Source organism: Narcine bancroftii, chromosome 11, assembly GCF_036971445.1.
Source record: "Narcine bancroftii isolate sNarBan1 chromosome 11, sNarBan1.hap1, whole genome shotgun sequence".
Taxonomy (NCBI): Eukaryota; Metazoa; Chordata; class Chondrichthyes; order Torpediniformes; family Narcinidae; genus Narcine; species Narcine bancroftii.
In genome coordinates this window covers 15,464,279-15,487,244 of record NC_091479.1, presented here as the reverse complement: position 1 = coordinate 15,487,244, position 22,966 = coordinate 15,464,279, and the positions used below count along the sequence as shown (strand labels likewise).

Below are 22,966 nucleotides of genomic sequence, written 5' to 3'. Positions count from 1 at the left end.
CGTAACAGTGACCCACGCAAGGAGCAAATTTATGTCAAATATCCACAATATTTTTGACCTTTTCTTTCCAAAATTAACCCTAATATTCAATAATGCAAGCTGGAATTTCTTGGAGGAGAGGTTGAATCAGTTTTATTCACCAGTTGTCGACAAGCTGAACGCACCCGTGCTGCGAATGGACCACTTACCTCCAACTTGCTCATTGAAATTGGCTCTAATACCATTCATGAGGTGGTTGTTAACTGATTGTAATCTTCACAGAAACTCTTTGAAAGCCAGCTAAGCTGTTGCCTGGAGCTTGACCAGCTGTCAAACATCTTGAATGTTTGGGAACGTTTCCAACATTTGTAAATATTCCGAGCCTATTTAAAATTAAGAATATTATTAAACATTTAAAGAGACAATTATATTAACGTAAATTCACCATTAAGGCAATAGAATTTGGGTTTCTCCTTCATAACCATTCCTTCTCTTTGAAATATCTGGAGATACTGAATCTTTGCCAGGGCGGTTCAAACCTTAAATTGCCCCAGTGCCACTGGGGCTTTGCCCGACTGGTGCTCAAGGAGGCTTCATCGTTGGGGGTCATTGGAAAAACGGCAGGTATCGGATGTGAAGAAGTTTGGGACTTGTGTATTTATGCATTTTGTCTCCGACTTCTGACAGCTGAAAAGGGGAACAGCAGAAAATCTACATGTTCGCTTTTTCCAAGGAAAAGTGAACGTTCTGCTCCCATATGCAGTCACTGTAAAACCCCTGTTATCTGGAATTCTAGCAACTGGCAGCCTTAAACAACCGGAAAAAAAAAACCGAGGAAAATAAATTTAAGAAATATAATAAAATAAGGGATAAAAAAATGCATGTTTAAAATTGTAAATGTTCTCTGTAGTAACACATAAACCTTTGGTGAAGATGGGAGCAAATATTCAGCCAGTGGAGAGCCTTGCTTGTAGCAGCTGTTTGAATAAAGTTGTCTTTGAATAAAATGGTTTCACTCAGGATGAAGAGCTGGTCGATGCCGCTCGCCGTTGGGGTGACTCTCTTCAAATGTCTCCTTATCCCTGCTTAGTAAGAGCTTTTGTCATTAAGTATATTAGTGAAGCTTTATCTGTAAACTTGGGGGGGGGGTTAATTATGGGGGCAACATTTTGCGTAGAGGTTAGCGCAACCCTGTTACAGCGCCAGCGATCCAGATTCAAATTTAAATTTTAAATTTTGTTTTGTAGGTTACACGAGTTCCCTAATTAAAGTGAACTTTGGATAATTAAGGACAATACTGATTTTTTTTTCAAATTACTTTACATTTTCCGCTGTATTTTATCTTTTAACCTGTTCATTTTTAATGCGGGTGTATTAGTCAGCCTTTGTAAGAGTGAGTCTCCAGCAACCGGAAAACTCACTTATCCAGCATCCACCAATTCCCCCAAGTGCCGGCTGCCGGGGGTTTTTACTGCAAATGCAGTCAATGGCTTTTGCTGTTGATTTGTTTTCAACCAAGTAAACTTAAACGCTGGCTTTTCTCGTCTTTGGTGGCAAGGGGGAAAGTGGATGGTTCCATGGTTGGTGTAAAGAATTACTTCCCTGGCTAACAATGCAAACAATAGTTTGGGAGGGTGCAGTGATAAGCGGAGTGTTTATTGCTGGAGATAAAAGAGGGTACAATCCTGTAGCATGGACAGACAGCCAGACTATTGACTTAGAGGTGTGAGTTCGAATCTCACCCACGGCAGCAGGGGAAATAAATTCAAGTTATGAAATAAATCAGGAATGTAAGAAAGAAATCAGTCTTGGTAATAGTAAACAACAAAAAAATAAGTAGGCTGCCATTAAAAATCCATCTGGTTCACTAATAACATTCACAGAAGGAAGTCTGTCATCTTTACCAATGCCAGGCTCACCAATTTGATGGTAACTCGTGACAGATGATAAATGTAAGTATTGCCTGAAAATTAGCAAAGAAAATAAAGAGAACGAGGTCATTCTTGATCGGCAACATCCCATTATGTAGGATTACAAAGATTTTGTTTCCTGAACACTTATGGGTGTATTTTGCCAGTTGATTATGAAAATCGCCTTAAGAATTTTCTATCACATATCCTTTTTTTTAGGTATTTTAAGTCTACTTCAAACGTACAAGACCGCGGAGTGCAACATGTCATTGAAAATTCATTTTCTGCATTCGCCCTTGGACTCCTTCCCTGCCGAACTTGGTGCCGTCATTGACGAACACGGTGAAAGGTTTCACCAGGACATTTGTGACCATGGAAAAGCAGTATCAAGGCAAATGGAAGCCACCAATGCTGGCCAACTATTGTTGGACACTGACTCAAGAGCTGCTGAGGACAAACAAAAATTGGCAGCAATACATTTTTAGGTCATTTGAACTAATGCAATGTGTCAGCGTCACGGTGCGATTGAACAAGCTAAATTCAATTCAGCAAATCTGAAATTATCTTTGTGTTCAGCTGAAGTTGTCTATCGTAATCCCCAATTCTTTTTCAGGAAGCAGATATTTTGATAAAAAAATTGTTGCCCAGTGTTATTCATTGGTGAAATTGAAGCTTGGTGGGGTCAACGCAGGTTGTTCTCACTTGCCAAATTGTATTCAATTCAGTACAGCTTCCTGAGAAAACTAATGTCCGTTATTTGATCAGACAAAGGCTATCACACCTAGGTTCACAAGGTGGGAATGAAAGGGTTATCATATGAGGAACATTTATCTGCTTTTGGCCTATACTCATGGGAATTTAAGAGAATGGTGGAGGGGGAGGTCTTATTGAAGCACCTCGAAAGTTGAAAGGCGTGGACAGAGTAGATGTAGAAATGTTGGGAGAGTCAAGAACAAGAGGGCACAACTTCAGGATTGAAGGATGTCCACTTAAAAAAGGGACGTGGATAACTTTCTCTGGCCAGAGGGTGATGAATCTGTGGCATTTGTTGCCACAGGGGGCTGCAGAGGCCAATTCACTGGGTGTACTTAAGGCAGTGATTGATGGGTTCTCGATTAGCCAGGGGATCAAAGGTTATGTGGAGATGGTCAGGCAATGGGGCTAAGTGGGAAGAGGGATTGGCTTATGATTGAATGGCGGGGCAGTCTCGGTGGAATGAGTAGGCAATTTCTGCTCAAAGAAAAAGGTGAAGACACCTGGGTTTTTCACCAGATGAGAGAAAATATTGGCCGTTTATTTTTTTGTTCCTCAGATTCCATCTTAGCCAATTAAAAAAGCAATCCTTTGCTTAATGAGGTGGATACTTCAAGGCACCCGGATAGATTTGCAATTAGCTGTTCAAAGCATTGCTACTTACGATGCACACATATTTGTTGTCAGAAAGCATTGAAGGAATTCCCATCACCTAGTTCGGTGTCAAGTCTTTGTTACAGCTCTCAAAGAATCGGCATGAACTCCCTCCACCTCTCTCATTAGTGTGTGAACTTCATTTTGATCCTGAAGTGAACTGAAAAGCAAAGCCTCTTGCATTCAACTCTGCTCCATGGCTTATCACTTTCAGGGTGAGTTAGCCTGAGAATAGAAACCTTTGCAGCAGCAGGCAAGGGAATTAAATATAAAAATCCAATTGTCAGTGTGGGAGGTGTTAAATCAAGTGCATTTGAATCATTCTATCAGATGTTTATTTTTTGGTGAAGCACCTGCCCCAGTGAAGATTCCGCCTCAGTGTCGCCCCCATCTCAGTGTAACAAATCATATTTTAAGTCTGCTTCAAACATACAAAACCATGAAGGGCAACATATTGAAAATTCGTTTTATGCACTTCCCTGCTGGTCTTGGTGATGAACGTGGTGGAAGGTTTCACCAGGACATTGTGACCTTGGAAAAGCAGTATCAGGGCTACTGGAATGCGCCAACGTTGGCTGACTATTGATGGACACTGACCTGAGAGGCATCAGATGCTGAGTACAAACGAAAATCAGCGGCAAAACTTTTTTAGGTCAGTTGAACTAACGCAACGTGTCAGCGTCACGATGCAATTAAACTTGCTAAATTCAATTTAATGTTTCTCCAACTTCTTACGGGCTACAGCAAATTGAGAATTACCTTTGTGTTCAGCTTGAAGTTGTCTATTGTAATTTCAGGAAGCAAATCTTTTGTCAAAATTTGATGCCCTGTGTTGTTGTTTACTGTGTAAGAGAGAGTAAATTGCTCACTGCACTTCCTGAATGGGATGCAAATTTCTGTGTCGGGGTTTGACACTTCGAAGGGTAGATAGAATAACATTTATTTTTTTTCTCTCTTCTTCTCATTCTCCTGTGGTTCCCCCACCCTCCCTCCCTCGCTCTCCTCAGGTTTAATGCCTGAAGACTGATAGAGAAGGTTGTGCAAGGGATGCCTTGTGTTCAATCGTTCAACCGTATCACTGGCAGGGAGCAAATTTCAGTCAGCAGATCACTCATCCCTTCAGTTCTGCTCGTCTCCCCGTGAGAACCATCTGCAACATCTTTCATTACACTGCTCACTGAAGCATCATGCGGTTGGATGAAAAAGAAAACCTCTCCATTTAGTGATGGCCAATCAACAGGAGAAAGTGAATGTAATTTCTTTTTCCCCTGAAGCGACTGATCACTGCTATCCTCCTGGTACCCCAAATCAATATCGCAATTAACATAAGAACCATGGGCATCTAATATATTAACTTTAGATAGGTGGTACTTGGAGATGAAGTTCTGTTTGACTATGGAAAGGAGATCTTTTTCAATTCAGGATAAGATGTCTTTTTATAGGTTGAAGTGGACTCCGTTTGCTAAATATATGCATTTAAGTTTGATTTAAATATGTTTTTAAGTTTGATATTTTAGTATTGATAATTTTTTTATATTTTTTTTCTTTTTTTTGATGTTAGTATCTTTATTTGTTATGTTTTATCTTTTTTTTGTGTAAGGGTTTTTTTTTATATATAATTATTGTTCATTTTATTAACTCTTCACTCTTTATTTTGGGGGGGTTGGACTAACTTTAAGCTAGGTCATTAATGTTGGGTACTAATTTGGGGGGGGGGTTTAGTTTATTTAGTCTGCCGATGTAGTATTGTAATTTTTATTATCTTATGTTTAATCTTTTTACTGTAACTTTCTATTTTATTCATGTTATAAAAATCTTAAATAAAGTTTTTAAAAAACAAAAGAACCATGGGCATCTGCGACAAGTGTAGGAATGGAGTTACGACGGGCTGTCATTGTTTCCGGCTATGCAGGTCCCAAGAGATTTTCTTGAGCCAGCATAGCCCCCCCACCCCCCCATCTCAGTGTGACTGCTGTCAGCGTAGCTCCTGTTCTACTGAAATATCTGTCTGGGCACCCTCCAACCAGACGGCATTAACATCGACTTCTCTGGTTTCCATTAAACCCCACCCCCCCCCCTTCTCCCTGCATCCCTCTTCCTGCCATCTGTTTCCTTTCAAACACCCAAAATCAATTCTCCTCTTACATCTTCAGTTGGTCTGGACTCCTCTGGCCAGCCTTCACCCTTTATTCTTTGCTTATTCCTTGAAGAAGGGCTCAGGCTAATCCATCTTTAACTCGAGATAATGCGTGGTTCTGGGTGTTTTTACTGCTATAACTCCTGTCTGACTGCATCTGCCACCCCTGCCCCAATCTCTTCTCTTGGGGAGTGATGTTCCCTTCTCCTGATTGGAATTCATGCCCTGACATCAGACCCCCATCCTGACCACAACCTGTGTTCTGATTCATACCTTGACGAAGGGCTCAAGCCCAAAATGTTGGTTATGCACCTTTTCATTTGCTAATATAAAGTAGTGTTTGACCTGCTGAGTCACTCCAGCGTTGTGCGTTTTTCGTTCAGTCAGGGTGTCTGCAGAATTTTGTGTTTTATTTCACTTTCCTGCAAAATTCTGTGAAATCTCTTCAAGGGATGTTTACCCTGAATATGTCTCTTTGTAGGATTTTCCCTCTGCTCCCATCCCTGCTGCTCTCAAGTGGTTCGTACCTTAATGAACGACTCAAGCCAGAAGCACTGTTCATGTATCTTTGCCAATATAAAGTGGTAGGGGTGTGGAATGAGCTTCCAGCTTAAGTGGGGAATGCGATTCATTGTTAACATTTGCCCAGGTACATGGATGGGAGGGGTGTGGAGGGCTATGGACCTGGTGTAGGTCAGGCGGACAGGGTAAAAACTAGAAGGGCTGCTGTCGGTAATGCTCTGAGTTCTACACTGCTTCTTTCTTAGCCCCTCTGCTCACTTTACATCTACGACTATGTGGCTCAGTACAAAAATACAAATTTGCCGGTCATGGGTTGAATTTTTTAAAAAAGCGATGAATCAGCATTCAGGAGGAAGATTGAAGACTCCTCTCATTCTTCCAGATTTCAGAGAATGACCTGTTTCACCTTTCCCTGCAACTCAGTTCCTGAAGTTTGGGCAACGTCCAAGTAAATCTTCTCTGCACTCTTTCATTCGCGTTGATATGTTTCCTGTAGTTAAATGACCAAAACTGCACACAATACTCCAAATTTGGCCTCACCAATATCTTGTATAACATTCCAAATTCTATACTCCACACAATTCATGGTTCGCTATCATTTTGCCGCTAATATTTGCTCCAAACGCATTTTTTCACCTCCTCTCCGGTTGAGTTAGGAGCGGTTCGATAAAGTTTGGATATTATTTGAAAATAGGCTCAAGGGAAAGATTAGTTTCCCTGTGATCTCACAAGTTGGATTGGATTAGTCTTAAGCAAGCAGACATTGGTGTTTAAAATGGCAACATATGAGGCGCGACTGGATCAATCTCTATTTTGAACACGTGGCCTGTAGCAAAGTTATATTAAACAAAAGGCCAGTTTTAATCTAAATCTGAATGACCATTGATCTAAGTAGTCCCTCCTTAATATTGACATTGTTACTCATTTAATTAGGAAGAGAGACTTGACGGGCAATTAACAGTTAAGAACTCCAAAGCTGACAGTGGTCTCAAATGCAATTGCAATAGCTCTGTTAACATATGTCCTTGCTGCACAGAAGGAAGCCATTTGGCCCACCGAGTCCATGTTGCCTCACAGAGTATTGGAAAGGGTGCAGAGGAGATTCATAGGATGTGGAGGGAGGTTTCTCGATCACTGGGTTCTGTTCCAGGGAAGGTGGGGTGCGTACCGACGGGACGGATTGCATCTGATCTGGAAGTGGATTAATATCCTTGCGGGTAGGTTTGTTAGTCTGGTCCCGATGGGTTGAATCGAGATTTGGAGGGGAAGGGGAATCAGAATGTTAGAGCAGTTAGTGAGGGGTGTGGGAGGATAAAGGTTGTGTGAGGACTGCATGAATAGGCAGAAATCAAAGGTTTGTACGCGATAGAAATGTTCTCAGGTGTATTTATTTTAATGCAAGGAGTATTGTTAGAAAGGTTGACGAGCTTAGGGCGTGGATTGACACATGGAATTATGACATTTATTGCTATTAGTGAGACTTGGTTGCAGGAGGGGCAAGACTGGCATCTCACCGTTCAGATGTGATAGGGGTGGAGTGAAAGGGGGAGGAGTGGGATTGCTAGTTAGGGAAAATACCTCAGCTGTGCAAAGTCAGGACAGCTAGAAGGGTTTGTCACCAGAGGCCATGTGGGTGGAGTTGAGGAACAGGAAAGATGGATTTGTATTATAGACTGCCCAATAGTCAGAGAGATTTGGAGGAACAAATCTGTAGAGAGATAACAGACCAATGTAAGAGGCATGATAGTAGATTTTAACTTTCCAAATATTGATTAGGACTATCACAACATCAGTCTGCTATCTTTCTGCAGATTTGCTCCTCCCATATTGGATGACTTGGAGTTTGTGAAATGTGTTCAGGAAAGTTTTCTAAATCAATATACAGAGGCACCGATGAGAGAGGATGAAGTACTTGATCTCCTATTAGGGAACAAGGCAGGTCAGGTGACAGAAGACTGTGTGGGCGAACATTTTGGATCCAGTGACCATAATGTCTTCGGCTTCAAGTTAATTCTGGAAAAGGATAAGTCTGGTCCTCATGTTGGGATTCCAAATTGGAGGACGTGTGGCCTCATCAGAGATTTATAGAGCTGCAGCATTACCTCACAACTCTTCTGTGTGTGAAACCAGTTCGATGGGTCCCAAGGGAAGCAAATCTGAATACGGGCTGGTTGATCAATAGTTTTTTTTAATTTACATGTGTAAGAAAGCTATGCAATCAAGATACACACAATACCCCCCACACCTTGATATCTCTAGCAGATACGACTCTTATCCAAAACCAAATGAGAGAATTTCTAGACATCCAGCTCCAACCCTTTGCCTGCGCACACCTTATCAATAACTCTCCAGCATGACCACCTGGACTAGAGCTCAGGTTCACCCCAGTGGAGAAAAAGGCAGATGGCTCACATGTGGTGGGCTTTATAGTACCATCAGCTGGACAGTCCAGCCCAGGTATCGATGAGGCAATTAAAGGGGCAAGTGACCTGGTGTGTGCTGACATGCGGACAAGGTTTAAACTTGGTGAGGTGACTTCCGACTAGTTTCTGGACAGAGAGGTCACATGACCCTCCACAATCCACATACCCACCAGGTACCAGAGGGAGAGGCCACATGCCCCACCACAATCAACATTCCCACCAGGTGCCAGATGGAGGGGATCACATGACTCTTCACAGTCCCCACAAGAATGACACTTGAACTCAATTCCCCAACTAATGAAGTCCAGCATACCATAGGCCTTCTTAACAGTCCTCTCAACCTATGTGGCAACCGTAAGAGTCCAATGTGTTTGGGCCCCAAGGGCCCCATTCACCAGGATACTGCCTTGGATGAGACATCAATCTTAAGGCAAGACTGCTACTTTTCCCCATGAGCAGAGGACGGTGGGGGGGGGGGGGGGTCCTGATTGAGGCATACAAAATTATGAAGAGGCATGGACCTACTGGTTATGAGGAAACTTTAATACTGTATTACAAAGTATCTACGGGTTTTGGGCAGTCATTTTCAACCTCTTTCTTTCCACTCACAAAGTACTCCCTATATCACAGGTGCTCTGTGATTAGTGAGGGAGTGGAAAGAAAAAGGTTGAAAACCACTGTTTTAATTGTCCCTCATTGACTCGTTATGTGCAGGGTTTCAGAACTCCAAAGGAAATGGGCCAATGACCATTTTTCTCAAGCAAAATGTTTCATTCACAATTGGGTCTAGAGCAGCGGTCTCAACCTTCCCTTCCCACCCACATCCCACCTTACGTAACCCCTTACCAATCACAGAGCACTGACAGCCTAGGAAATGCGAGTTTGAAAACCACTGCATGAAACACTGGGCCTCGTGGAAGAGAGGCTCAAGGGTTATTGTCAGTCGGGCGGGAGATCTGGAGGCCTGATTAACCTTGTGGAAATTTTCAGTCGATGTGGCAGAGTTTGGGCTCAATGTCGAGGAGAAACAACGTGAAAGGTGTTTTTTTTTAAACCAGCGGAGACAGAAATCAAACTGTGCCTGCAATATCGTCATATCCATATAAAATCTATTAAATTACCAGGTCTAAAAATATTTTCTGCTTGTGAAATTTCTTTATTACAATCACTGCAAAGCTCACCACATTCATCCATCATACTCCATACAATATGAAAATTATTATGAAAAATAGTGGATGATCCATCATTGCTAAGATGTTATTACACAGTTCAGAACATAACACAACCAGTACACAATACAAAACAGGGCAGGATCGTTTACCTCAATGAGCTTCAATTGATGTTGCCTCACCTCCTGTTATGATCTTTAAAAGTCAATTTAATAAATCACCATTAGAAATAAAAGGGATTCACTCAATTACTTGTCAAAACATCCATTGTTCTGGCATGGTACACACCATGAAATATTTATGTATCTAAAACTCAGCTCCTAATACAGGAAATGTAATTCTAATGGTATAATAACAGAATAATTTTACAAATATAGAGTCTTGGAAAACCAGCCAAAGCGAAGGTTGAATAATCTCCAGGAATTGATGCAACTCTTCATTAAAAGCGCAGAAATGCCGCAGGAACTCGACAGGTCTCGCGGCGTCCACAGGAGGTAAAGATATATATCCACCTGTCCTCACCATCAATTACAGACTTTCGTGTTTTAATCTTTGCACCAGGAGTGGGCAACCGTTTTTTTTTAAACCTCACATTCCACCTTAAGTAATCCCTATGCCATAAGTTCCCTGTAATTTGTAAGGGATTGCTTATGTGAGTGGAAAGAAAAAGTTTGAAAACAACTGTTTTAATCATCCCTCATTGACTCGTTATGTGCAGGGTTTCAGAACTCCAAAGGAAATGGGCCGATGACAATTTTTCTCAAGCCAAATATTTCAGTAACAATTGAGCAGTGGTCCTCAACCTCCCCTTCCCACCCACATCCCACCTTAAGTAATCCCTTTCTAATCACAGAGCATTTACTTAAGGTGGGATGTGAGTTTTAAATAAAAGGTTGCCCAATCCTGCTTTACACCAATAAGATTGCATTCTTAATTGATTTTTAACTGAATAATTAGGGTGGTGATACTTTGTTGGTTATTTATTTGCTATTAAAATGATTTTGTCATTTTTACGCTGTTCTACTAACTTAATAAAATGCTCAAACTTTTGAAAGTCAGGAACATTGAGAAACATCAAGAGGTTTTGATTGTTTTTTTAACAGTATTGTAATTGTAATATTCCATTTATTATCTTAATGTCACTTCAGTAAAACCTGTAGCCTGACATCCAGATGTAAAACACAAACCTCTGCAGACACCGTGTTTTTAAAAATAATTTATTTTTCACACTATGAACCATATTAATCAAAATTCACACAAACATTTCCCTCTTGAATATACACAGTGTCATTTTCTCCCCTTTTCCCCCCTCCCTTCCCTCCCTCCTTCCCACCCCCCTCCCCACCCACTCAACTTTCAACATATTCGATACATTAAACCATGTCATCACACAATGAAAAACAACAGGAAAATTGTGTCATCTACTTTTACACACTGGGTCAGTTCATTTCGTCTTCTTCCCATTCTATCATTTTAGGGGGTGGAGGTCCGTGGTAGGATTTCTCTGTTGTGTTCCATGTACGGTTCCCAAATTTGTTCAAATACTGTGACATTTTTTATATTATATATTATTTTTTCCAATGGAATACATTTATTCATTTCCATGTCCCATTGCTGTATTCTCAGGCTCTCTTCTGATTTCCAGGTTGACATTATACATTTTTTTGCTACAGCTAAGGCTATCATTATAAATCTTTTTTGTGCTCCATCCAAATCGAGTCCAAGTTCTTTACTTCTTATATTACTTAGAAGAAAGATCTCTGGGTTTTTTGGTATATTGCTTTTTGTGATTTTATTTAATATCTGGTTTAGATCTTCCCAAAATTTTTTCACTTTCTCACATGCCCAACTTGCATGTACTGTTGTTCCCGTTTCCTTCTTGCAGCAAAAACATCTGTCTGATACTGTTGGGTCCCATTTATTTAACTTTTGGGGTGTGATGTATAGCCTGTGTAACCAATTATATTGTATCATGCGTAACCTCGTGTTTATTGTATTTCTCATAGTTCCGGAGCATAGCTTTTCCCATGTTTCACTCTTTATCTTCATGTTTAGATCTTGTTCCCACTTTTATTTGGGTTTATAGCTTATTTCATCATTTTCTTTCTCTTGTAGCTTGATGTACATGTTTGTTATAAATCTTTCAATTATCATTGTGTCTGTAATCACATATTCAAAGCTGCTTCCTTCTGGTAACCTCAGACTGTTTCCCAATTTGTCCTTTAAGTAGGTTTTCAGTTGGTGGTATGCAAACATTGTACCGTGAGTTATTCCATATTTGTCCTTCATTTGTTCAAAAGATAATAAATTATTTCCCAAAAAACAATTTTCTATTCTTTTGATCCCTTTTCTCTCCCATTCCCTAAAGGAAAGGTTATCTATTGTGAAAGGGATTAGTCGATTTTGCATTAATAATAATTTTGTAGTTGGTAATTTGTTTTTTTTCCTTTCTACGTGAATCTTCTTTCAAATGTTGAGCAGATGGTGCAGTACTGGTGAACTTCTGTATTGCACCAGCTTTTCATCCCACTTATAAAGTATATGTTCTGGTACCTTCTCCCCTATTTTATCTAGCTCTAATCTGATCCAATCTGGTTTTTCTTTTGTTTGATAAAAATCTGATAGATATCTTATTTGTCCTGCTCTATAATAATTCTAAAAGTCTGGTAGCTGTAAGCCCCCTTGTTTGCACCATTCTGTTAATTTATCTAGCGCTATCCTCAGTTTCCCCCCTTTCCATAAGAATTTCCTTATTATTTTCTTTAGCTCATTGAAGAATTTCTCTGTTAGGTGAATTGGTAACGATTGGAATAGGTATTGTATCCTTGGGATGATATTTATTTTAATGCAATTTATCCTTCCTGTCAGTGTTAGTGGTAAATCTTTCCAATGTTCTGTCATCTTGTAATTTCTTCATTAATGGCTGATAATTTAATTTGTATAGATGGCCTAGATTATTATCTAGTCTAATACCTAGGTATTGGATTGCTTGTGTTTGGTATTTAAATGGTGATTCTTTCTTAAACATTGTGAAATCTGCATTATTCATTGGCGTCGCTTCACTTTTATTTGCGTTGATCTTGTACCCCAATACTTCTCCATATTCCTTCAATTTCTTATGTAATTCTTTTATTGATAATTCTGGTTCTGATATGTATACTATAACGTCATCTGCAAATAAACTGATTTTATATTCCTTCTCTTTTATTTTTATTCCTTTTATTTTATTTTCTGTTCTTCTCAGTTCTGCCAAGGGTTCCATAGCTAAAGTGAACAGTGAGGGAGATAGTGGACATCCCTGCCTAGTTGACCTGCTTAATTTAAATTGGTTCAATATATATCCATTTACTGTCACCTTTGCCAGTGGTCCCTTACGTAATGCTTTAATCCAATTAATAAATAATTCCATTCTACCCTGTCAAAGGATTTCTCTGCATCTAAAGCAACCGCCACTGTTGGCATCTTATTTCCTTGTACTGCTTGGATTAAGTTAATGAACTTACAGATATTGTCTGTTGTTCGTCTTTTCTTAATAAATCCAGTTTGATCTAGTTTTACTATTTTTGGTACATAGTCAGCCAATCTGTTTGCTAATAGTTTAGCTATTATCTTACAATCTGTGTTAAGTAGAGATATTGGTCTATACGATACTGGTGTTGGTGGATCTTTCCCCGTCTTTGGTATTACTGTAATTATTCCAGTTTTACATGAATCTGGCATGTTTTGTGTTTCTTCAATCTGGTTCATTACTTCCAGGAGAGGAGGAATTAATAACTCTAAATGTTTTATAGAATTCTATTGGGAGTCCGACCTTTCCCGGCGTTTTATTGTTCGGTAGTTTTTTTAATATATCCTGTATTTCCTCCATTTCAAATGGTTTTATCAATTTGTTTTGCTCCTCTTCTTGCAATTTCTCATTCAATTTTAGCTAGAAACTCATCTATTTTGTCTTCTTTCCCTTCGTTCTCAGTTCGACATAATTGCTCGTAGAATTCCTTGAAGTTTTCATTAATCTCTGTTGGGTTATATGTCATTTTTTTGTCCTTTTTCCTTGATGCCAATATCGTTCTTTTAGTTTGTTCCATCTTAAGCTGCCAAGCTAGTATTTTGTGCATTTTTCTCCTCGCTCATAATACTTCTGCTTTGTCTTCATTATGTTCTTCTCCACCTTATACGTTTGTAGTGTTTCGTATTTTATTTTTTTGTCCGCCAATTCTCCTCTTTTTGTTGTGTCTTCCCTTGTTGCTAGTTCTTTTTCTGTACTTGCTATTTCCCTTTCCAACTGTTTTACTTCCCAATTGTAGTCCTTCTTCATCTTAGTTACATAACTTATTATCTGCCCTCTAATGAAGGCTTTCATTGCATCCCATAATATAAATTTATCTTTCACTGATTCTGTATTTATTTCAAAGTACATTTTAATATGGCGCTCAATTAATTCTCTAAAATCCTGTCTTTTAAGTAGCATGGAGTTTAATCTCCATCTATATGTTCTTGGTGGGATGTCCTCCAGCTCTATTGCTAATAACGGGGGTGAGTGATCAGATAACAATCTAGCTTTATATTCCGTTTTCCTTACTCTCCCTTGAATATGGGCCGTCAACAAAAACATATCAATCCTGGAGTATGTTTTATGTCTACTCAAATAATATGAATATTCCTTCTCTTTTGGGTGTTGCCTCCTCCATATATCCATAAGTTTCATTTCCTGCATTGGTTTAACCATAAATTTGGCCACTTTATTCTTTTTGCTAGTCTTTTGTCCAGTTTTATCCATCTTTGAATCCAAATTAAGGTTAAAGTCCCCTCCCATCAATATATTCCCCTTCGTATCTACAATCTTCAAAAAGATATCTTTCATAAACTTTTGATCCTCTTCATTAGGTGCAAAGATATTGACCAAATTCCAGAATTCTGAATATATCTGACACTTTATCATTACATATCTCCCTGCTGGATCTATTATTTCCTCCTCTATTTTGATTGGTACATTTTTATTGAATAATATAGCTACTCCTCTGGCTTTTGAATTATACGATGCTGCCGTTACGTGCCCTACCCAATCTCTCTTTAATTTGTAGACACTGTGTGTTGAAGTAAAAACACAACACTGGAGAATCTCAGCAGGTCAAGAGCGTCTTTTATACAGCAAAGATAAAGATAGAGAGCTGACGTTTCAGGCTTGAGCCCTTCGTTAAGGTATGGAAAAATGTGAGCAGTCACCTCAACAAAACAGTAGAGGGGGAAGGAGCAAAGTCCCGCAGGCCCGAAGAAATGGGTGGATAAGGGAGGGAGGGCACAGCAGCAAACAGGGGGAAGGGGTTGGCTCTGTGAATGGAGAGGGAAGCGGGTGGAGAGCTGGAGGAAGAAGACAAAGGGAATGTAAAGGAGGGGGAACAAAGAAGCCGGAAAAGTTGGTGTTAATGCCATCTAGCTGGAGAGTGTCCAGATGAAATCATGTGTTGTTCCTCCAATTTCTGGTGGGATAGTACTTGAGGCAACGGACAGACATGTCAGCATCGGAGTGGGGGTGGGGGAGGTGGAATTGATCATTGGGAGATCCCTGTCTCCGATGCAGACCGAGAGAAAGTGCCCAGCGAAGCTGCATCCATTCTCTTCAACGTAGAGAAGGCCACGATGGGAGCAACGGATGAAACAGGTCACTCCCACAGTTACACAACTGAAGTGTTGGAAGGACAATTTGGGCCCCCAATGGTGGTGAGGTAGGAGGTTGAGGCGCAAGTGTAGCATCTTCTGCAGCCACAGGCAATTAGTTGGGAGGGAGGAGTGGACCTAGAGGGAGCAGACCCTAGGGAAGGCGGAGAGGGGAGGGGAAGATGTAGGCGGCAGAAATTACGGAGGTTAAATGAGTTGGATGCAGAGGCTGCCGGGGTGGTAGGTGAGGACAAGGGGGAGTCCTGTTTTTGTTATGTCTGGGGGTAGAGGGGACCAGGGCAGGTAAGCAGGAAATGGAGGAGATGCGTGTGACTGCTGAGTTGACGGTGGTGGAGCAGAAGCTGTGTTTGTGGTGAAAGGCAGCCATTTCAGATGACTGGAAGACGTCATTTAAGGAACAGATGTAACAGAGTCAGAAAAATTATGAGAAAGGAATAGAATCCTTGCAGGGGACTGGGTGGGAAGAAGCCTCTCATCCAAGTTAGATGCTGGATTCCATCCCCAACACATCACAAATTCCCAGGCAGAATTATGCCAAATTCTTGTGGGATCGTCTAGGTAATTGAATTGATCCAAGAATAATTCTTTAAAGCAAATGCCTAATACACAGATTGTAATAATACCTGCTCAGAAAGAAATCTCAGTTTCAATCCCCTTGTGGTTCCAGTTATTTTCAAAGATTTAATAACCTATCCTTGAATGTTTGAATGAATATCTTGAAGCATGATACAATGACAGAGGTTATTAAATGTTAAAAGAGGTACAGGAGTTAAACAAGGTACTGTGTTTGTTCTTGTGTAACAATAATATTTTATCATTCCAACAAATAAATAGCAAATCTAATGATTCTTTTTTTCGTGGAAAGGCAAACTGGGGTTTTGTACTTTGGAAATGATTGAAATTTATTGCACATTTCCAATCCCCGCTAAGTTAGACCCACTTCCTGACACATTTCCCAAAATGCTTCACTCTTCCAGCCAGACGGACTTCCCATCACATTTCCTGTGTTATATTTGCAATCATGTTTTCAATTTAAATGTTAAATTTCGATATGCAGTGCAATTTCAGGCACTTCCAACCCATGAACCTGTGCAGCCCAATTACACCCACTGGATCTACAACCCCCAGTTCGTTTTGAAGGGAGGAAGGAAACTGGAGCCCCCTGGGGAAAACCCATACAGATGTGGGGAGAACATACAGGCAACGTGGGGATTCAAACCCAGGACATTGGCTCTGTTACCACTTTGCGCTCACCGCTATACGAATCGTGCCACCTGCCACCCTCACTTCCTTCCTGATCTGTTTCCCAGCTGGGTTCACATTCCCTGTAGTATTTCCCATCAGGTTATACATTTCCTGACATTTTCTAGTAGTCTTGCAATATCGTCATATCCATATAAAATCTATTAAATTACCAGGTCTAAAAATATTTTCTGTCACTCTAGATGGACATGTACCGGATCTTCCAACACATGTCATGAAAAAGTGGCACGATTTTTTTCGTAGATCCAAAGAGCCATATTTGAAATCTTCAAACCTCAATACAAGCAACGATATAGATATTCACCTTGAACCTAGGTTGGAATCCAACAATAGTGAACCTATTCTCGACATGCTCATATGCTTGAGTATATACACACGACAAACAAGGATTCTTACACACAATCACTTTCCTTACCGATAGCTCTCTGCAAGTATTGATCTATTGCAATACAACAGCTCATCTTCAGGGTAGCGCACGCCTTATCCACGACATTTCCAGTGATGTCCAGACTAGTGACTTGGCACGGAGCGGTTTCTGGGGCCTAGACCACGAGGCAGAGAGGAAGATTGTGCTGTGCATTGGTGTTACATACAATGTTAATCTAGCCAATAATGACCCTAAGTAATTTAAATTAGCCAATGGCTAATGGGTGGCCGGACTCCAATCTTGATTGACAGGTGATGTGACCTCCAGATAAGTTTCAGACAGGGAGGACACGTGACTCTCTGTAATCCACAATATTCCAGACAGGCACAACACATGTAGAAGCAGCAGATATTTTGTTGAATTTGTCATCATTTTTGATGCTGACATCATAGGCGAAGGGTGTGCTGCAGTTCAATACTGCTCCGTGTTTGTCGAAACACTTTTAAAATGTATTCATGTGATGCAAGAAATATGGCGGTTAGCGCAACACTGTTACAGCACCAGCGACCCGAGTTTGTATCCAGTGCTGTCTGTGAGGAGTTTGTACGTTCTCCCCGTGTCTGTGGAGGATTCCTCTGAGTGCTCCGATTTCCTTCCACCGTTCAAAAAATGTACGGGGATTGTAAGTTAATTGGTTGTAATTCGGGAACATGGGCTCATGGGCCGTGTTACCGTGCTGCGTGGCTACATTTAAAAAAAAATTAAAATGTAGAGCAATGCTCCACTGGCACTGGCCCACAATCATAATCCCTGAACTTCAGACATTGTAGCAGAAGTAGGCTATCCAGCTGATTGAGTCTGCCTCGCTATTCAATCCATTTTTTCCCTACTTAGCCCCTCTCCCTCACCTTTTCCCCATAACGTTCGATGGTATTGGTTATAATTTTTCCGAATTATTTGTTGAATCTGCACACTAGCCTTTTGCAAACCATACACTAAAACCCTTTTGCATCCTCTCACTATTTAAATCGTTTTTTTCCCCCCTTTCAAAATGGACAGTTTCCCCATTGTACTTCGTTTGCCAGATCTTTGGCCATTTGCCTCACCTCACTATATCTCTTCATAGCCTCCTTAAGTTCTCTTCACCATTTACTTTTCAACTCATCGTGGACTTGTCGACAAATTTAGGCACTGATCCTTCTACGTTCCCATACAACTCAATCACATAAAAGTGGCCCAACAACATTACAAATATATACCAAAGACCTTCATGTCTTCCAGTGATATTCTGATGACTATCTGCACCATCCCTTGCCAAAATAACCCTGAAAACTTTGATCGAGATTAAAGCTTTGCTGGCTGTTGAGGTGCCCCGGGTTTCTAAATATCTCTGGCAATCAGAAACATTTAACATCGATTACAACTGAAAATAATTTATTTTAAAATATTAAGGGTTATTAAATGGTGGAAGAATAAAATTAAATCACGTTATATATTTAGAAAGCAAGAAAATGAACCAAAATAATTATGTTGCCTGAAATGGAAAATATATCTTTTGAGGCAAGGTTAGCAGAACTGCAGATTTTCTCTTTACAGCGAAGAAGGATGAGAGTTCTAAACAATTCTGAGAGGCATAGATGGACGGCCAGCATGTTTTTTTCTAGGGTGGGAGTAGTAAACACCAGTGGACATCTGTACAAGGTGAAGGGAGGGAGGATTAGGGGAGACATCAGGGGTAAAGGTTTTTCACCCAGAATTGTTGGTGCTTGCAATGCCTTGCCAGAGGTAGGGGAGTCTGGAAAAATAGGAGCATTTAAGGTGCTGTATTCGACAGCATATAGGAGCCCGCTATATGTGAAGGTGACATTTTGGAGCCGCCATTTTGCGCACCAAATTACATAGTGGAGGCTTTCCTCCACAAGATGGCGACAGGAGGAAAGTGCTCAAGCTAATCACCAGCTGCAAGAAGCCCGTGGAGGTGCTGCGGCTGTCCAGGAAGCGAGCCCCAGCTTTGCGGACCACCTTCCCTCAGGTGGTCCGCGCTTTCCGGATTCGCCGCTCACTTCACTTGGTGAGAAGGCCCACTCACTCGCTCCCTCCCTCCCTCCTGCTCTCTTCCACAGTGCTTCGAGGGGGAGCGCTGGGGCTCGAAGGTCAGGCTTTGTTCGACGAGCACAGCCACCCTGAGTGAATTGAATGAGGTGTGGGGGCGGGTGGCAGTGATTGAGCAGCCTGTCCACCTGCCCCCTCCCCCCCACCCCAGTTATTCTGCTTGGGGAGCTACACTCATCGAACAAGGGCTTAGCATGGAGCCTGATTGCTGAGGCCTAGCCTCCCTTCAAAGCAAGTGATATCGTCTGCTCCCAGAGACGGTGGGCCTGGGCCCTGCCCATGGCCCTGGCTTTTCTCTCTCTCCCGCAGGTCCCAGCAGCCCTGTCAATCAATCGTACGGTGGAGTGGGGGGGGGGGGGGGAAGAGAAGCAGCCCAAGCCTCAACGTGCGGTGGGTAAGAGGACGTGTGGCTGCCATTGCTCATGTGCAGGGAGGTTTCGCCCATGCAAGGCTGGAGGGTTTCCCTTGAGGTGAGTGAGGGTAAATACATTAAAACAATATTTTCATGAAATCTCACACTAAAAATGAGGGGGGAGGGGGAGTGTCCTATATGCCAGTGGGTCCTACATCCCATTAAATACGGTACTCTTAACCAGACACAAGAATAAATTAAGAAGATTATGAGGTAGGGAGAGTTTTTTTTTGGTAGGTCTGGATCAGTGCAATATTGTGGGTTGAAGAGCCTGTACTGAGCTGGGTTTTTCTAGGTTCTATGTTCTATTATCATCTCCTTTGCATTCTATGACCCAGATCACTGTGTGAAATTAATGTTGTACAGTAATCAAATGGTAAAAGATCCCCCCTAGTGTAAAGGCTATAAATGGGACAATTGCAGCAAATAGCTCTTCCAAAATAAGAACCGTTTGCAAGATCCAGGCTATTGTGAAGAATGCTCCGAAAATCTTCTCTTCAGGCCAAGTCTTTTCCCCCTTAGGAGCATGGTCAGGCGCTGCATTTTCAACAAGACATCCTGCGGAGGCAGCGTTAGCCTTTACACAGCTACCGTGCACACTCTTGATCTTGCCCAGTGGCTCACTGCAGGCTGGCCATCACCCATCCTGTAAATTGGCTTTCGAACAGGGGTAGTCCACTTTTAATTCAGGCTCCTATTGCTTGGGGTGAAACTTCTTTCTTGCCCGTGGTTATCGCCTCTCTCTACTTTGGATTCATGCTTCTCCCTTTTGGCTGGTCTTTTATACAGAACCTTTAACCCTCTGGGATGATGCAAGAGGTTTATAGAAAGACTCGCCAGGGCAGCTGTACAAATTTAAATGCAGTGAACCACCTTGAATTTAAAAGAACTAGACACTGGCACTGGGCAATGCACAGAAGTGCTAAAGAAACTCAACAGGCCACATAGGCAAAACATTGGTTACTCCTAGAGGTGCTGCGTGACCTGCTGAGTTTATCCAGTACTTTTGTCCATTGCCCTCGACCCCCAGGATCTGCTGATGTTCTTGTTTAGTCATTGTCACTGCTGGTTCATGCAGGGTTGCTGTGAAAAGTCAAGCCAAGTTTATTGTCATGTGATTGTGCAAGTACAACCTGATGAAACAGCGTTCTCCAGTCCTTGGTGTAAAACACGCAGACACACAACCAGGTATAACACACGCACAGACAAGCGATACAGATGCAGGGCAAGTTTCTCATATTTATAAATAAATAGTTTCAAAAATACGAGAATCTCGGGTGGTTAGTGTGAACAGTCCCTTTGGTCATTCAGATTACTCTCTGCCAACAGGATGAAGCTATTCCTCAGGTTGGTGGTACTGGCTCTGATACTCCTTGTAGAGCTTGTCGAATGAATCAAAGGCTTGTTGATCCAAACCAAAGCTTTTATTAATGCGTATCATATGTAGGTCGACCAGTCCAGAATGACCTGGTCTGGCGAGGAGCAATCCGCTAAGACCTGCCAGTAGGTGTGGTGACGCTCTCAGCCAATCACAGTCATCCTACACGACCATCTGTACATAGACACATTGGTGATAGAATCTGTACTATCACACTCCTGTATCTCCTCCCTGATGAGAGTGGCAGAGATATGCGGTGTTTGGGGTCCTCATTGATTTTGTCTGCTCTCTTCAGACAACGATCCTGGTAGATCATGTCGATGGGGAGAGGGAGACCCCAGGGATCCTCTCTGCCGCTCTCATCATCCTGTGGATTGACCTCCCATCCATTTTTCTGCACCAGCCGTACCACACCATGATGTGTGTCCACGATAGGTCAGTAGTTAAGTGAATTCCAAGGAACCTGGTGCTCTCCACTCTTTCCACTACAGATTTATTGACGTGCAATGGAGGGTGGCCGTTCCTGGTCCTCCTGAAGTCCATGATCATCTCCCTCATCTTGTCCACATTGAGACTCAGGTTGTTCTTCTCGCACCGTGTCACTAGACCTTCCACCTCTTCTCTGCCGTGGGACTCATCACTGGTGCTGATGAGGTCAATTACTCTTGTAACATCCACAAGCGTGATTGGACCTCGATCTGGCGATGCAGTCGTGGGTCGGGAGCCGGCTCAGTGCACCTGGGCCACCAATGCCCCACAGGGGAGGAAACCCTCCACCTTCAGCTGCGTGAATCAAAATTTACCACTGAAATTTTAAATTTAGATATCCAATGCGGTATCAGGCCCTTCCGATCGCCTGAATAAATCAATTAACCTTCAACCCCAGTATGTTTTGAAGGGTGGGAAGAAACCAGAGCACCAGAAGGAAATGCACACAGATTCGGGGAGAATGTACAAACTCCTTCCATTCAAATCCGGGCGCTTCTAATAGCGTTACGCTAACTGCTACTGCCCAAGTTGATTAATGAGCCACTCAGTTCAAGGTCGAATAGAGATGGGGAATAAATGCTGCGTTTGCTACAAACTTTCAGATCTTTAAAATTTAATTGGGGAAAAATAAATTTGGCCTTCTCATCAGAGAAGCATTCGCAGCTAATTTCTACTCAACAATCTCTCGCAATGTGTAATGTAAAACTGAAAGACCTTAAGGCGTAAGGGCAGAAATAGGCTATTCAGCCCATCGAGTAGTTAAACAATGCCATCATGAAGTTAAAATGCACCACAACTTGGCGTTTCCCCTCCAAGTTGCACACCATGTAGACGAAGAGATATATTGTCATTTTTTTTCCCCGTGATTGGGGGATCTAAAATGTGGAACTCTCCATCTGGGCTTCGGGAGAGCCTTTGCCAGAAGGATGGCAGTGATTCAGGGTCATTTAACATCCCCTTCTCGAAAGCAATTAGGGATGGGCAATAAATGCTGGCAAACAATATAGGGGTGATGAAAAATTCTCTCTCACAAACTAGAGGTTGGAAATTCGTGATTGGACTTAAAACGGTGTCAAGCATTTAGACTGATTTTTAAAATATACTTTTAAAGTAATAAATATAAAGAATATATAAATATAGAAGTTTTAGACAGATGAACCCTTCGAGACTCTATTCTATTTAACAGACCTCCCAGTAGCCAACCATTTCAGTTCTGTGTCACACTCAGATCTGTCGATGGCCTTACGCACCGTCCCACCAAGACCACCCACAAATTGGAGGAACAAGATCTGATTTTCCATCCGGGCCAGCCAGCTGGCCTTTACATCATCGACTTTTCCAGTTTCTGCTAAACCTGCCCCCTTCCCTTCCCCTTGCCTGTTCTCCTCCCTCCCTTCCACCTCCCCTTGATCTCTGCTGTCCCCTCCACCTTTGTGGCTACCCCACCTCCCCCCCCACCCTTTACTCTTTTAGTTCGGATGCCTGGCGGCATTTTTCCACACCTTGTTGAAGGTCTCAAGCCCAAAATGTCGGTGATGTATTTTTAAACCTTTACTATATAAAGGACGCTGCTGAGTTTCTCCAGCTTTGTGTTTTTACTTCAACCACGGTGCTTGCAGATTATCATATTTTACTTCTAACAAATATTTCTCTATATGTATATACGTGCTACATATGTATAGTTTGTCTGTATGTGCAGAGAACGCTGGGTTGTACTTGTAC

General features: G+C 41.7%; 1 long non-coding RNA gene across 2 annotated transcripts in view; it reads right to left on the bottom strand.

Moving 5' to 3' along the window:
• The window catches only part of LOC138746314 (uncharacterized), a 62,415-nt gene that overhangs the window by 22,792 nt on the left and 16,657 nt on the right, over positions 1–22,966 (bottom strand). For both annotated transcript variants that reach the window (XR_011346859.1, XR_011346860.1), the window contains exon 2: positions 189–362. This is a non-coding gene — a long non-coding RNA (uncharacterized lncRNA). The remainder of the gene's footprint in view (positions 1–188; positions 363–22,966) is intronic.